Source organism: Rutidosis leptorrhynchoides, chromosome 1 (assembly GCF_046630445.1).
Source record: "Rutidosis leptorrhynchoides isolate AG116_Rl617_1_P2 chromosome 1, CSIRO_AGI_Rlap_v1, whole genome shotgun sequence".
Lineage (NCBI taxonomy): Eukaryota > Viridiplantae > Streptophyta > Magnoliopsida > Asterales > Asteraceae > Rutidosis > Rutidosis leptorrhynchoides.
Window position 1 is genome coordinate 143,710,367 of NC_092333.1, and position 13,876 is coordinate 143,724,242.

Below are 13,876 nucleotides of genomic sequence, written 5' to 3' on the forward strand. Positions count from 1 at the left end.
CAATTACCAAAGCTTAACTGAATCTTCCCTCTGAATTTTGAATATAGTGTTAGAACATACACTATGCACGTTGAAATTATATTTCATCCACTAACGGTAGCGAACCGTCTGAATGAGGGTTCGTTAAACCCGTATGGCCACACAACATAATCACTCGCTTACACTTACACCCTGCAAGTGGAACTAATGATAATTGGATTGAGGACTTTTGTTCTAACTCGTCTGTATCTTTGTATTCGTATTTATGTTCAAAGTATAAAAGTATGAAAAGTATATATACATGTGAAATGTATATAAGTATGTAATGTATATGTTTCTCAGCCCACGAATTAAAAGTATAAAAAGTTGTTGAAAAGGTGGGACTATGATCTCACCTCGAGTGCACGAGTACAAAAGTACTTCACAAAGTAACGTATGCATGAAAGTTGCTTAGCCTTGACCTAAACAAGTAAGTTGTATCAATTAACCGGTTACGATACAAGGTCGGGTGAAATGTGTTCAATTAGTCCTATGGCTCGTTACGACTCGATTAAGTATAGCATGTGAATCACGTTGTCAAGTTTCATACAAGAAACAAGTATAAAAGCATGTTAGAATGATTGTATAAAAGTTTGGTTAAGTTTGACTAAAAGTCAAACTTGGTCAAAGTCAACGAAAAAGTCAACACGTTCGGGTTCGGTCCCGAACTATTTTTCTGAGGTTTTTATTCATATATAAGCATATTAGAACAAGTTTCATGTGAATCGGAGGTCGATAGCTAGTCAAACATTTCGCGTGAAATGCGCCAAAGTGAGCAGAATCTGGCCAGGCGATTCTGCGCGCCGCGCGGGGATGTGGCGCGCCGCGCCACTACCTGGCCAGAGAATTCTGGTCAGTTTTCAGAGTATGCACGAACCAAAACACAAACATTCACATTTTATGATCCGCAAACAATTAGAACATGTATTTTATATCATCGGAAAGCTATTTCGACAAGGAATACAACTAACCACATATCATTAATCAAAAACATCATTTACAATAACCGAAAACTCGTCAATTGATCAAGAAAGGTTTATTTTCAAAGTTTCAAGTTCGTAAAACGTATTTTATGATTCGGGAATCCAATTTACACATACGATATGCCGTTTTGAAGGTAATGAAGCATACATTACAACTAAGCACTTACTAATAACATTTCATGGCATTCGAAACATCAAAAGCTCGTTTTAAGTCTATCAAACCCTAACCAAAATCCGCAAAAATCAATATTCATGTTTTTGAAGTTTCCTTAATCAACCTACGCATCAAAACGAAGCTAGTGATACTAGTAACACAATTAAAACATGCACTTTAACAATCTAACAACATTAACTCATCCAAAATCAAGGATTAAGCTAACCCATTTCAAATGTTCAAACTAGTTACTCAAAACAACGAATCGAGCAAACAAAACATATATTCATGTTATACACGAGCCATAGACACTAACTAACACAATTTCAAGTATATAAAACGAATTTAGAGAAATTTAGTGTTTTAGAAATGTTACCCAAAATGGATGAAATTGGTACCAAATCGAAGAGGATGATGAGAGGATCACGAATATGTAATTTGTTTTGAAGTTTGCTTCCCGATCCGAATTTAGATGATGAATTATGTTTGTGTTCTTGAGAGAAAAAAAGAAAGAAAGAGGGAGAGAGGGAGGTGATTGAATGAATGAAAAATGGGTTGACTAGTTGACCTAGTCAACTAGTTTGCCCATTTGGCAACTCCGGTCCCTCGAGTTTCAAAGCGGGTGCGGGATTTAACCAAACGAATATTTTAAAAACGCTCAAGTAAACGAGTGGTGTTATAATTAAATAACGAGAATATTATAAACGTTAGTCAACGGAAATTGGGAATTTAAATAGCGAAAGATATTATTTAAAAAAAAAAAGACGGTGTTAAAAATAAATTTAACGGAAAAACGCGGGATGTTACATTATCCACACCTCAAAAGAAATTTCGTCCCGAAATTTAGTTGGAAGTAGTAGTTGTTGAATCTTACTCGAGATCTTGCGTTGTAAATTCTACGAATAAGTGAAGGTACGTCCTTGAGTATTTCCACGAATTTTGACGGTCGGGATCATATGTTGTTTTAAGGTTTGGCTTCCATGATTCATGGTTTCAACCGGTCCTCCTAGGAAGTGAGGGTTATCGTCGATAGTGAGTTCATTAAAGGAGATAACAAGTTCTCGTTTCGCAAAACACGTCTTTGAGTTGATACATCGAATGTAGGATAAACGGAGACCCAAAATGAGTCGGAAAAGTCTAAACGGCTAGCGACGGTTCCAAAACACCCCAAGTATTTAAAGGATCAAAATATCGCGGATTTAGCTTCCTACGTTTTCCCGAAACGGATTGCACCTTTCCAAGGTGCGACTCTTAACGTGACGCGGTTTCCCACGTGGAATTTGAAATGTTTACGTCTAACATCGGCGTAGCTCTTGGTGATTACGAGTCGCGTTGGGTCTTGCTTGAATATGTATAAATTTTCTCGGTTGTTCATGAATAAACTCGGCCCCGGTGAGTTGATCATCGTTTACTTGGTTCGACAAAAAGGAGAATGACGTTTCCGGTCACATGTGGTTTCAAAAGGAGTGACGTTAAAACTCGAATGAAAATCATTGTAGTACGAGGATTCGGTTAAAGGAAAATACTTTTCTCAAGTAAATTTGAAGTTAGTAATACAAACTTGTATTATGGTTTCCAAGGTTTAAATCGCATGTTTGTTCGGTCCGTCGGGTTGTGGATGGTACGCGGTGCTCATGTCTAAACGCGGTCCCGAGGCTTTTTGTAAGGCACTCCAAAATCTAGAAGTGAAACGAGGATCTCGATCCGAAACGGGGTACATTTCCCTAAGGCATATTGAACAAGTTTGCTAGGAATTGAAAACGTTAGCTAGGACAAGTTTCTCAAGAAAATTCGCGTCGCGGAAGATTTATCGGTTTCCAAAAACGTTCGTCGGGGCAAGTTCTTATCGGGTTTTGAAAACGATTGTTAGGACTATCCACCCTCGCGGCGAATACTTGTATGACGTGAAGAGTCGTTCTCCATTGAGAATTTAGAATAAGGACCTCCTGAACCGGAAGTACGAGGGTGATGCAAGAGAAGTTTCCGCCCCGATGTGAGCATAACGAGTAAATTGTAGTTAGTCAATAAGACTGCGCGAGGACGAGCTAGTATACCCGTGTGACATACGGTTGAAGTCGAATGGAATCGGTAATTCATTCGGAAGCATAAATATAATTTGACAATAATTGAAGGTGTGTCCCCGGTATGGTTGTTATAATTATTCTCGGAGTTTTCGGATGTCCAAACATGAAAGGATGAAGTCATGTACATGGCACATGGTGGTGTTTAGGTTGATCGAGTCTAACCACCATCACGCGTCACTAGAACTTTGGTATGTCTTACCGTAATATAACCACGTTGATCGAGTGTCGTTATATTACGCCAAATCATACTTCCATTCCCACATCACTCCATGAGTTCAAGTTCGTGTCATCGTGAAAATCTAAAATGAACAAAATGTAACGACGTCTCAAACATGATTCGTATTGAATCGAAAGAATTAGTGCAACTCTAAAGATGCGTTTCCCCGAGGGAAGTGTATAAGTGATTGTTCACGTCAATGCGGTTCGAATCAGACAATAAAGTAGTTAGGTATGAAAAGAGTAACGAGTCATGATAGCGAGTAGTACGCAACCGTAGCGATAAATAGTGATGACGATACTCACCTAGAGTAGTGACAGTGACTTTACAATACTCATGGATAGTAAGCTAAGACGGGGTGGATAACAACCAAAGAATTTGAGTTCCCGAGCTAGAGTAGCTAACGAAGTCGCGGTCATCCGTACGCGTATGAATCTTGAATTCACGTGTTTTACCAAAAATTGGCGGAATACGAGTTCGTATGATGAAGGTTGGGTACCATTAAAAAGTTTGCCTAAGAATGATTCAAGTATAATGCACAAGTAGTCAAGTAAGTGCTATCTATAGCAATGTATGTCAGAATGCAAATGCTAACTATCCGGTTGTAGTCTAGACTCACTAATGCGTCTTAACGACTCTGTTAGACACACTAATGCACGTCCTAGTTCCCTACAACCAACGCTCTGATACCACTTGTAACGACCCGACCAAACCGTTATTGACGGCGCCGCTACTTAGGTCCCGTTGCGTGGTCGTAGTCCCTATATGAGACTCGTTTGACCAAAATTATGTCGCATTCATTTGAAAGGTACAAGACTTGCAAGTTTAGTTTACAAAACCGTTCGACAACAAGTCTAAGTTTACAAAAGTCATAAAGTATAAATGAAATAACCTGCGACATAATATAAGTTGAAAAACACAGTTGCTATAAATAGCGTAAGTATGTAAACAAAAGTTTGAATCCGAAAGTGCTATCCCTAGCGTATGTATGTATGTATGCTTGACCCCAAGCAAGAAATCAGAGTGTATGCATGTATGCTCGACTCCAAGCAAGTATGAGTGTACGCGGAAGCATGTATCAAATAGCCAAGTATGAACCTGAGAAACATATAGAAAACTGTCAACGAAAAACGTTGGTGAGATCATAAATGTATTTGTAAAAGTATACTTTGAACCACAATAGTTTGTATAGATGATTATCCAAATCGTATTTATTCCGAAGAATGTAGTTTGCATTGCGAGCACCCAATTACCAAAGCTTAACTGAATCTTCCCTCTGAATTTTGAATATAGTGTTAGAACATACACTATGCACGTTGAAATTATATTTCATCCACTAACGGTAGCGAACCGTCTGAATGAGGGTTCGTTAAACCCGTATGGCCACACAACATAATCACTCGCTTACACTTACACCCTGCAAGTGGAACTAATGATAATTGGATTGAGGACTTTTGTTCTAACTCGTCTGTATCTTTGTATTCGTATTTATGTTCAAAGTATAAAAGTATGAAAAGTATATATACATGTGAAATGTATATAAGTATGTAATGTATATGTTTCTCAGCCCACGAATTAAAAGTATAAAAAGTTGTTGAAAAGGTGGGACTATGATCTCACCTCGAGTGCACGAGTACAAAAGTACTTCACAAAGTAACGTATGCATGAAAGTTGCTTAGCCTTGACCTAAACAAGTAAGTTGTATCAATTAACCGGTTACGATACAAGGTCGGGTGAAATGTGTTCAATTAGTCCTATGGCTCGTTACGACTCGATTAAGTATAGCATGTGAATCACGTTGTCAAGTTTCATACAAGAAACAAGTATAAAAGCATGTTAGAATGATTGTATAAAAGTTTGGTTAAGTTTGACTAAAAGTCAAACTTGGTCAAAGTCAACGAAAAAGTCAACACGTTCGGGTTCGGTCCCGAACTATTTTTCTGAGGTTTTTATTCATATATAAGCATATTAGAACAAGTTTCATGTGAATCGGAGGTCGATAGCTAGTCAAACATTTCGCGTGAAATGCGCCAAAGTGAGCAGAATCTGGCCAGGCGATTCTGCGCGCCGCGCGGGGATGTGGCGCGCCGCGCCACTACCTGGCCAGAGAATTCTGGTCAGTTTTCAGAGTATGCACGAACCAAAACACAAACATTCACATTTTATGATCCGCAAACAATTAGAACATGTATTTTATATCATCGGAAAGCTATTTCGACAAGGAATACAACTAACCACATATCATTAATCAAAAACATCATTTACAATAACCGAAAACTCGTCAATTGATCAAGAAAGGTTTATTTTCAAAGTTTCAAGTTCGTAAAACGTATTTTATGATTCGGGAATCCAATTTACACATACGATATGCCGTTTTGAAGGTAATGAAGCATACATTACAACTAAGCACTTACTAATAACATTTCATGGCATTCGAAACATCAAAAGCTCGTTTTAAGTCTATCAAACCCTAACCAAAATCCGCAAAAATCAATATTCATGTTTTTGAAGTTTCCTTAATCAACCTACGCATCAAAACGAAGCTAGTGATACTAGTAACACAATTAAAACATGCACTTTAACAATCTAACAACATTAACTCATCCAAAATCAAGGATTAAGCTAACCCATTTCAAATGTTCAAACTAGTTACTCAAAACAACGAATCGAGCAAACAAAACATATATTCATGTTATACACGAGCCATAGACACTAACTAACACAATTTCAAGTATATAAAACGAATTTAGAGAAATTTAGTGTTTTAGAAATGTTACCCAAAATGGATGAAATTGGTACCAAATCGAAGAGGATGATGAGAGGATCACGAATATGTAATTTGTTTTGAAGTTTGCTTCCCGATCCGAATTTAGATGATGAATTATGTTTGTGTTCTTGAGAGAAAAAAAGAAAGAAAGAGGGAGAGAGGGAGGTGATTGAATGAATGAAAAATGGGTTGACTAGTTGACCTAGTCAACTAGTTTGCCCATTTGGCAACTCCGGTCCCTCGAGTTTCAAAGCGGGTGCGGGATTTAACCAAACGAATATTTTAAAAACGCTCAAGTAAACGAGTGGTGTTATAATTAAATAACGAGAATATTATAAACGTTAGTCAACGGAAATTGGGAATTTAAATAGCGAAAGATATTATTTAAAAAAAAAGACGGTGTTAAAAATAAATTTAACGGAAAAACGCGGGATGTTACAGTTGGGAGGTGGTTCACTCGTTTGATCAGAGATATTAGTTAAGGTAGTAGCAGGTTCAGAGATGGGAGGGTCTGCATAAGTGTTTGTTTGTGGTGAGGACTGAGTAGGTGAAGGTTGGGTGTCATTATGGATTGTGTGGTTAGGAGTGGGAGTAACTGAGTTAGAGGGTTAATGTGTAGTTAGTGGAATGGGAATAGTAACACGGTGGATATCATCAGATGTGTTAGTTTGTTCAAATGGTTTGGTGTCGTCTACAGTGGTAATGGGTTCTAATGAGGTGAGCCCTGGAAAGCTAGAGTAGTCCAGAATGGAGTGTTTTAATGGAAACTCACTTTCAACAAAGCGTACGTGACATGAGATGTAGAGCTTGTGAGACTTAGGGTCATAACATTTGTACACGGATTGAGCGATAGAGAGTAACCCAGAAAGATGCAGGGATTTGATTTAGGTTGAAGCTTGGAAGTATTGTAAGGTCGTAGCCATGGGTAGCATAGGCACCCAAATACTTTAAGACGGGTATAGTTTGGTTTGCGTTTAAATAGCACCTCGAGTGGGGATCGATTTTGTAAGGTGGGAGTGGGTAACCTATTAACAAGATAGGCGGCTGTGGTGACAGCATAGGCACAAAAGGATACAGGTAAACCAGCGTGTTGTAGTAAGGCAAGAATAGTGGAAATGAGGTTGCGATGTCTATGTTCCGCCATGCCGTTATGTTCGGGCGTGTGTAGTGGTGTAGTGAAATGGGATATACCTGAAAGAAAATCGTGTGTACTTTTAAATTTTATAAACGCAGCGGATAATTAAAAATAAACATATTTTTATTTTAATAATAAACATCTTTTATTATTTATTATAAACCTTCAATTAAACATTCACACGATTAACGGTTCCCAACAAGACCCAATGTCAAAGTAATTAATTTATAAAGTGGAGTTTAGATATACCTTTAATGAGCGATGCAAGAATGGTAGAAACAACTGTCCACATCTAGGATGAAACATATATTCAAAGTGTACGAATATCTCTATGGTTGATCCACACAGCACGTCAAGCAACACCAACCAGATGCTAGTATGTATATAACCCAAAACAATATCCAATATTGTTTATAATAATGAAAAACAACATTGATTTGCTTTCTATAGACAACATAGATGTTCAACTTAATTAAATAATTAACAATTAGTTCTTTAATTGGATGAACAATAACATATTTTAAAGGCAACAGTAAGCCTTTTTATGTGGCTATCTCTAAAACAAAAATAGTGGCCAACAACCCTTAAATTTGTTTTGTTGTGTCGTATGCAACCAACAACCAGAAGGATTATTTTCTTTGGTTTTCGGAATACTTGCTTCGACCGTTCGTAAACCCAAAACTAATATGCGCCGTATATTTTTGTGTTGTTGTTCCATGCAAAAAAAAATAAATGAAATAACCCTTATATTTATTTTGTGATTTGCTATATGTCTTTTAAAATCAAAAAAGGTATAATTCCTTTTATTTTTTTTGATAGTCGGTGGACTAACTCAAACAACAACCCTTTTCTTTGTTAACCTTTTTTCTAGCGGCAGAGATCTAATAAGCCCATTTATTAAAATCAAAATAAGCCTGTATAATATTTTGTGATTCAACGGTCCATTAAGCAATTTGATGTGTTTTCTAGGGTGTATGAAACGGTTATCAGTTTTTTATTATTTACTACAGGAAATTACCTAAATTAAACTAAAACACAATAGGCAAGTATACCTATCATATAGTAATATAGCTAGGGTAAAGTCCGGGAGGTTGATCCGTGGACACTTTTATTGGGTGCTCTACTAGGGTTAACTAGGTAAATTAAGTAATTAAGTTAGAGTTGGTAATCTATATTAATTTTAGTAACTTTGGGGGATTTACCGTTTAACGACCGAGTTGTCTTTTTAGCTTTTCTTTTTAATTTAAACCACAAGATAATAAATTTAAACTAGATTATAGCAATGAAGTAAATAAAAATTACTGCGGTAAATAAATATTACTTTAACTAAACGAGATGAAAATACAATAAAAAGAGTATTATGCTTATTTAACTTCCGTAGTTATGATGTTTGACTTTTACTTTTTTACTTTTTTTTACCCTGGGTTAATTTTCCTTGCACCCGTAGAATATTTAATATGTCCACCTGGAGTTGTCCAGCGCAGTCCTATAATTACAAGCATCAAATGCGAGTGTCCTCGTCATTCTATCTTGTAATCACAGTTAAATATTCTAACTAATTACTATTTAGATGGTTTGACGCGGTTGTCACGTATGTCAATAATTACACCAGTTGCCACTGAATGTAACCCACCTTAATTTTAACTAGTCTTTTAACCATTAATCCATTCACGTGTCCGTTTCAATGAATAATTTACCATATATATATATATATATATATATATATATATATATATATATATATATATATATATATATATATATATATATATATAACCCATCTTTCGTGTCCGGTCAACGTATGTGATTATTTATACATATAGTGAATTATAAATAGCAGTAATTTAACAAGTTGTCACTTAATTATTTTACCATACCCATTAATAGTTAAAACCCAATCTCCCTTAAGGTCGTTCTTTATCTAAATATTAATCGTTGTACAAATTAAATCAACCCATTTCCTATTTTTAGTCAAACATAATAACTACTTAGGTTAAATAAGCATAATAACAAATTAGTTACTAGACATGGTAAAAGGATAAATAAAACTTACACAAAAGTTCTTAGCTTCCATTAATTCAACGCGGTAGAAAACTTCAAATTCAACACCCTTACAATATTAAATATAACACTCGAACTAATACTTAAATTTAAACTTCGAAACGTACGAACGGAGTAAGAATGAAAATAGTATGGAGTAATATTTTTCTCTGTATCTCTTCTCATTCCCCAAGACTCATTTTATATCCTCTGTAAAGTATCATGCTCGATCATGTTTATGAGCAATGAGTCAAAGACCATCATGAGTGTTTAACAAACTTGACCAAACTTCCCACTATTTCAATTCTTTTGGTTTAAAAACTAGAAAAGTAGGCAGCCTTAGAATTGTTTAGGTTGTTGTGCAGAATGTGTCATATTCCATATGAACATCCATTTTAGTTTTATTATTTGTTTAAGAATTCGTGAGGTATGAGTCAGAGAGTATTGATCTGGTCCAAATTCATAGGTAGATATTCAAATCAAAGTTGTAGTCTTCTGAGTTACGGACGTCTGGGCTTTAGATTCACCTTTTTTCAAGTCAGTATGATTTAGGTATGATTTTTCTCGTGCAGGTGCGCAGATTTCCATGTTATAAGTTTACGTCAGTGATCTTGTGATTTGTTGACTTGTACTTTGACGAATGATTTACTTTGTAGCTTAACTCATTTGTACACTTCACTTCTTCACTTGTACCTCTTCATTTATGTATTAAGAACTTATACCTTTTGGAGTATAACTTGTACATTGAGCGTTTTTGACTGTTTTCTTCATTAATCTTCATTTTCGCACTCCGTCTTCACTTTTATTTATTTGTACAATTACAATGTAAAAAATGATACGAATACAAATAAAATCTTATTATTTTGGATTGATATTACGACTAAAAATATGTTCGTTTTGAGCAATATCAAAATCCCCACACTTTGAACATTGCTTGTTCTCAAGCAATACAGAACTAAAAATACTCCGAAATAATAGGAAATCACACTTCACACGATTTATTCTTTTATTTTTCACTCTATTTCACACTATATACAATGATGATGATTTCTTTTTCACGTCACGATACAAATTCCATCAATTCAATTCATAACAATGAGCAAGTTCCAAGTTAATGAAACTTAAGGGTCGTAGTTAAAGTCTTACTTGACTTAGAAAAATTTGGATCCTTAGGGAAATAGGAACATGATGAAAACGTTTTGTGTTTTGAAAATGCATGCTAGTTTTTACACTAGACACGTTTTTCGGATTAACCCATCACCGGTGTAAGTTTTCATAAATATTTTTGTGGGTTGTGGGTTTCGTATATTCTTTTGATTTTTAGCTTAAAACTTTCGATTTTGTGTACCCACTCGCTATCCCTGTGTTTGGAAAGCACACATCCAATTTACTTGTTTCATATATTACCTTACGGCAAACTACCGTTCGGTTGCAAAGGAGAGCGATGAACAAGAAACTATTAAGGTGATGTCTTTTAGGACATTGCATAAAATCATGGTCAATATCGTGTCGGATGCAATTACTATCCTTGGTAGGAGAAATAGTAAAGATCACCCTAGAAGTTTTCGGTCTGGCACAAGGTCCTGTCTCTGACCATGCTATGCAACCACCATTCATACGGTTGACACCGGATTTGGTTCAGGTGACCTAATGAATTCCGGTGAATTCCTAGGATTTTACGTTCAACAGTAATGAACGTACTGAAAATAAGTTCTTTGAAAACAAATCGGTTTATTTTTTCAAAACATTTTCTCGATCAAGTTAGAGTATAGATATCATTGAATTCCATGAGTTTGTAATCTCAATCTTTAATGTCAATCTCGAGGATTGAGTAATATCAGGCTTAAATGCTGATTTTTGATCTTTAAGGATATTATCCTTTCTGGGGATCTGGTTCATCAGGCTTATCTGGCTGATTTGCAAGGCATCCTCCCCATTTTATAAGATAAATCCTCTCATGGTTAGGATAAGTCTGACCACTTGGCGACCCTGTTTGATGCTGAGGTCCGTGGATTTTCAACTGATTTTTGAGAAAACTTTACAAGGTTTTCCGTAGACTCTATAACTGGTCTGGACAACAACTTCTTGACCTAAATCAAGAAGCGCGTTTCTTTTTCGGAAGACTTTACTTCCTCTAGGATGGAATTGAGTCATCCTGAAGACCTCGTGTATTAAAAGATTAATGTTTTTCTTAAGGAAAATAAGATTTTATGAACACATTTTGATCTTTTAAAAACATTTTGTACGGAGGGTCAGTTGGGTGCAACATTATCCCTTATAGTGTAGATCGCCCTTTTAGTTCTCCAATTGGCTCATGTCCCGGTTTCAATCATTGTTCTTTATGGATTACAACAAAAGTACCTGCAAAACTTTGCACAAACATGTGATATGCAGTTTTAAACAAATAGATTGGTAAATCTCCCCACACTTGGCTTTTTTCTCGAATCTTTTTATCTCTGTTTTAATTAAATAAATTCACGAATTGGTTATTTCTTAATTTATGTTCTTCTGAGGTAACAATAATTTCGGCTTTAACACCTAGTTTTATTGTTCATAAACATATTAAACAAGATTTGAATTCATTTAGTTAATATTTTTAATTTTTTCACAAAATTTAGAAAATATAAGCCAAGTATAAACCAAGAGAATTATAACCCCTCCCTACACTTGAGATCATGCAATGCCCTCATTTGCAATAAAATCAGACAAAAATTAGAATTCACGAGGGCAAATAGTATAGAAAGGGTGTTAAAACCTCTTAGAGCTAGAAAGCCCTAACTTGCGCTGTTTGGAGTTGAATTGTTATTTATTACCAATATCTTCTCTTGTTCATATGTTTCATCAAAAATTAGTTACTTTTACTGAAATTACTGTCAGTCTTTGAAATTTCGCCTTGTTTTACCTATTTTCACACAACAAACAAAACAAACAAACATGCACAAAAAGACACACATTTTTTTATTATTATTTTTTTATACTTTAAATTAATAAGGATAAAATAATGATAACAAAATTCTCGCCCCACCCTTGGGTAAAGTAATTTCAGTGTAAACACCTAATCTTTAACTCGCGACTAATTTATAGCAATCGTCATTTTAAAATTATTAATTAAAAGTAAGTTTTTATCCCACTTAAATCAAATTATCTTTTAATAATAATAACAAAATTTTCGTTCTACGCAATTTCGGCAGGAACTTAATTTCACTCACGAATATTTTGAAATTGTTATATTAAGTATTTGACTTAAGATATTTATATCTTCTCAATAAACGATATTCTCTAATTCAAAATTTAAAATTTTGTTTGATAGCAGTAACTTCAGTTTTAGGTACTTAATTTTACCGACTACCAATCTAAACACTTAAATTAGAAGATTTATCGCTTGAAAGTCGAAGATTGAATGTATTTAAATAAACAAACTTAAATTACAAATACACTTGTCTTTTCAAATAGGCATACTTGTTTATCACACAATAGCACACTAAAATAAATCACACAACAAACTAACACACTCACACACTTGCACACTCGCACACTTGTGAGAATTTCAGAATCTCACAGAATTATCATCTTGAAAGCGACCTGAGCGAATTGCTTCAAAAGCGAGCCGACCAAGTTGATTTTCCATAGCTTCATATGCGTACCCTCTCGGTAATTTTTCTTGGAAACACCTGACTGGCCCTTCTCGGCATAAAGTTACAAACTCGAAATTAGAATAAGTTTGATTCTTGGGGCATTCCCCTTCGTGGGACTATTTTCCGCACTTGTAACATTTCTCGAGTTGTTTTGCCCTTCGTTTTGCAGCAGATTTAGATGTACCTTGTGCGAAATTAACTTTGTTATGTTCTATCCTTTTCTCTTTTCTAACAGCAGTCATTTTCTCCCTGATCTCCAACACCATATCAATTGGTAAGGTGTTGATCAGTGCGTATATGAGAAGAGAATGGTTTTGATCGAACAAAGTGCGCGACTTATGCATTTGAAAATAAATAGAAAAAAAACACACTAAAGAAAAATAAAAATTCAGAATGGGGGAAGAAGACTAGTTCTTTAGGGTCTGCTAGGGAAAGACCAATCGGATTTCATTCTTGAAAAAGTACACAAGAATGGAATTTCAAACACGAGATCTTTCTCTTTCTTGGAACATTCGACTCTCCCCACACTTAGTTAGCTGTGGTGTCGAACTTATGATTAAGATCATTTTCAATCTCTCGTGGTCCATCGAAATAGTGTTCAGCCTGTGTCCATTTACTTTGAATAGTTTATCATTTGAGTCCATAAATTTGACCGTTCCATAAGGTAAAACTCTTGTAACTATGAACGGTCCTGACCATCTAGATTTTAACTTTCCAGGAAATAGTTTAAATCTGGAATTGAATAGAAGGACATGGTCTCCTTCATGAAACACTTTTTTATTTAAACGTTTATCGTGCCATTTCTTCGTTTTTTCCTTGTAAATGAGCGAGTTCTCATATGCA